Here is a 4,422-nt window from a genome sequence, read left to right on the forward strand (position 1 = left end):
GGGCCTCGCAAACCCCAGCTACGGCCCTGTGTATAAGCAACGTATTAAACTGAAAATTAACATTTATATGCCCTAATATATCATAAAAACAACACAATATGGCTATAGATCAATGGTTTTCAAACTTTTTCAAGAGCGACCCTTTTTTATTTATTTTTTTTAAGCGACCCATAGGCTTATTCTTAAACCAAGCATAAGAATAACAAACGCTTTTGATGATGCACGTACACTGGATGATCATTGACGCGATTGCAATGCAAAGTTGATTCTGCTCTAATTTGATCTAGCTATGGGATGCTCATTAACCAGTTAACCATTAACCATCATAAGAATTTTAACAAATTAAAAGCCTACTATCGTTTGCTGCATGCTTAAAAAAATACACAAAACATAGGCTATTCCACAACAAATCCTTTAAATGTGATATTCAGAACAGAACAAGTAACAAACAACTGTCACCCAATCAAAATCACACACACTCACACAAACTGTTTAAAAGCAAAAAATAAGGAAAAAGAAGGAAAACAATTATCCTATCTGAAAGTTTGTGTTTGTGTGTGTGTGCGTGTGTCAGAAGGCTCTGAATGTTCACTGAACTATTTAATGTGTGTGTGTGTTGCTGCCGATGGAGCGAACGAGTGTGTGTGTGTGTTGCTGCCGATGGAGCGAACGTGTGTGTGTGTGTGTGTGTGTGTTGCTGCCGATGGAGCGAACGTGTGTGTGTGTGTGTGTTGCTGCCGATGGAGCGAACGTGTGTGTGTGTGTGTGTGTGTGTGTGTGTGTGTGTGTGTGTGTGTGTGTGTGTGTTGCTGCCGACGGAGCGAACGAGTGTGTGTGTGTGTGTGTGTGTGTGTTGCTGCCGATGGAGCGAACAAGTGTGTGTGTGTGTGTGTGTGTGTGTGTGTGTGTTGCTGCCGATGGAGCGAACGAGCGAACGTGTGTGTGTGTGTGTTGCTGCTGACGTAGCGAACGAGTGTGTGTGTGTGTTGCTGCTGACGTAGCGAACGAGTGTGTGTGTGTGTTGCTGCCGATGGAGCGAACGAGTGTGTGTGTGTGTTGCTGCTGACGTAGCGAACGAGTGTGTGTGTGTGTTGCTGCTGACGTAGCGAACGCTGGTTTCAAACTTTAATTTGCCAACTTTTCACCGCATATTAGGGACATTGGTGTTGCAGTACGGACTGCTTCCGAACAGTTGACAAACCCAAACTTCAAAAAAATAATCTTTATATGGCCTTACTCCAGATTTCTGCTTTTTCTTCGCTGGGCAAGTACTGCTACTCTGTTCACATGCATCGCCTTCGTTATCTTCCCTGCTGATCTCCGCTGTTTGCGTCAGGGTTTGACGACTGCCTGCGTTTTCTATTACTTCATTTAAAAATCATAAATGCTTTTTGACTTTGGCTTGCTCATGTTCAGCATAAAATAAATTAAATACGGGATACTAATGTCACGCTACCTAAGCTGTTGCATCATCTCAGTGACAGAAAAAAAATGGCTGTATCACAGGGCCGCGGGAAGTAATTTTGAACAGGGGGTGCTGTGAATTTTTTTTTTGTTTTTTTTTTTTTTTTACAAAAAACCTATGAGCCTATAGACGGTTTCAACGGCATCAACATAAACAAACGTTAATGCGCGTGAGCGCTTTTGTGGACCTAACTTAACTTCCGGTAGACTCCAAATAGAATCGATAACAACAGTCAAGTCCCTCTAGAGTAGATATTTTTTGATAACAAACAAAATATGTTTGCTGCGTGGATCAAGCGGACTTAATGAAAATGCAAATTCATTCTTTGCCAGCAGGAGATGTTTTAAAGCACAGACATAAAGCGCGAGAAATAGAGGTTTCCCCAGTAACAGCTGTAAACAAAGCAGAGCTGGTACGCTCACACGCTGTTTTATCAGGTATATAACATGCAAATCTTCTTTCAGAAATACAGCGATATAAAAACACCCGTGCCTCGTTTTGATATTTAAACATAAATGTAAGGAATTATTATTATTATTATTAAACGTGCAGTACGTTGCGTAATGTTACGTTACTCGTGTTTATTTAACGAAGCCTTTTTGAAAATCCATCAGTTTTAAAATTGTGGCGAGTCTCCAAAAATAAATAAATGTATGGGAAACACATCCCGCAGCACAGCCACCTGAGCCCAACTTCAGTTTACTCATCACCTTGGCTTTAACTGCGTTTGTAGAAGGCACTGCAGCCAGACCGATATACACAACACAGACCGGAAGTTAACTTAGGTCCAGGCGCGTGCGCCCGATGAAACCGTCTATAGGCCTATTTAAAATACATTTTAAAAATATATACATTGAGATTTACTACTTTATTGTCATATACACTTCAGTGCACAGCCAGCCAGGGTCTGAAACACACAGACATCAGTTCTCAGATATGCGCAATGCGCTATTAATCTGAAGCAGAATCAGAATCAGAAATAATAGTTTAAATAATAGTTTAATAATCGAAAAAAACGAAATAATTACTTTCATTACAATTTCAGATAGCCTATACATACATGCAACTCATTTAGATACAACAAATAATATTACAACAAAATATAATATTAATCAAACTTCACAATAACGCTAAAACAATGCAATCGATTTGGTCAGCTGGCTTGAGTCACTGCACGTTTATGTCACACGCAACTCTATTAACTCCAAAATCTTTTTACGCACACCACAAGGAAATAATCTCTGACTATTTAAGCAATTTGTTTATTGAACAGTTCTCCACATCCATTAGCAAAGAACACACGCACAGTATAAAGCTTTCTGTCTCCATCTCCAACCTTTTTACACAAACCACAAGGAATCTCCGACTATTTAATAGGGCTGGGTAAAAAATAGATTTTTCGATTAATCGTTTTTTAAAATGTGGTCGATTCAAAATCGATTCTCAAAGGCCATGAATCGATTTTTTTCCGTATTTATTTCCGCATACATTGAACGTAATATTAGCTTTAATCTAATTACAAATCTTCTCCACTAGATGTCACCCTCTTATGTGCCTTGTGCGATGTTACCGACGAACCTATCATTCATTCATTCAGTTTAAAGCAGTGGTTCCATTTTCTGCAATGTGCGTCAGGTCATGCTCCCGTTCGCGTCTTACAGACTGCATCTTAAAGCCTCTTATACTTTCTGCGTCCTCGAGTCCGGAGAGTGTGTACCGAGTCTGAGCAGACAACCGCGCGGACAGGTGCGCGTGGTCAGTTGTCTTCAAAAGCACAATTGCACATGTTCAGGCAGTGTGAAGAATCCCATTGCCAATCGAACTAATCGTGCCGGGCTCGGGCTTGTGCGGTAAATGAGCGGTCATGTAATGTTTCGATTAGCGCGAGAAATATGCGAAAATGTATGCTGAGTAGTTGAAACGGAGGCTTGCTTCTGACGATTACGTTTTGGTAGCACCAGCAACTAAAGCAAAGTCTGAGGTTTGGAAAAGTTTTGACCTTGTTTATAATGAGAATAATGAGTGAATAATGACGCACCATCAGTGAGCGCAGGAGCGCGCTGAAGCCATCTACAGTGGATTCAATCATTTTCCTCCACAAAAACAGGTAGTCCTTACCTAATCTTGTTGAGTAAATGTTTTTCAAATAATAACTAAATATTACTTGAGTCTTAAATGCATAATGTAGACAGAGTAGGCTATATAAGCTAATGTTGGCATTATTATTTTATTATGTCAGCTGCTATGGCGAAGCAAATCCGGCAGAGCCTTTATCTTAATTCATTTCGTTATTGCCAAATACCCATCTTAATTTATAATTTATCTTAATTAAATTTTTTAAGAAAGACTTGTTTTTATTGGTGCGTTGGCCTATTTATATGCTAAATGAGCCTATACCTTAGGGCTATTTATAGAGTGCTGAGATGTTACGATGTTACAGAGGACTTATTTTATTTCTTTGTTCAAACTTCAAAGTGGCCTATTACGTTAGTCATGTATAAATTATGTTAAACTATGTATAAATGACTCATTCCTGACAAAAGGCAAAAGAGCTGTGTGCTGCTTACATTTGAATACTGTCGGGTTGTAAATGGGTTCGGGCTCTTAAAAAGCTGTCAATCAAAATGTACGTGTCGGCTCGGGACGTGTCGGGCTTATATTTTAAGGCCCGATTACATCTCTAATAGAAAATCGAATCGAGGATCGAAATAGAATCGATTTGAGAGCTTGTGAATCGAAATCGAATTGATCTGGAACATCTGAATCGATACCCAGCCCTACTATTTAAACGTTATTTAACAGTTCTCCACAACCATTACACAAAGAACACACGAACTAAATAATACTCTCCATCTCCATCCCCACCACCTTAAAAAAATACTATAGTGTACTACTTACAATTGCTTGGCTAGTCAAAGCTGATCCCACACTTGTTGCCAAAAAAAATAAATGTTACA

The sequence above is a fragment of the Carassius auratus genome, unplaced genomic scaffold (genome assembly GCF_003368295.1).
Source record: "Carassius auratus strain Wakin unplaced genomic scaffold, ASM336829v1 scaf_tig00215496, whole genome shotgun sequence".
In the NCBI taxonomy this organism is placed as follows: domain Eukaryota; kingdom Metazoa; phylum Chordata; class Actinopteri; order Cypriniformes; family Cyprinidae; genus Carassius; species Carassius auratus.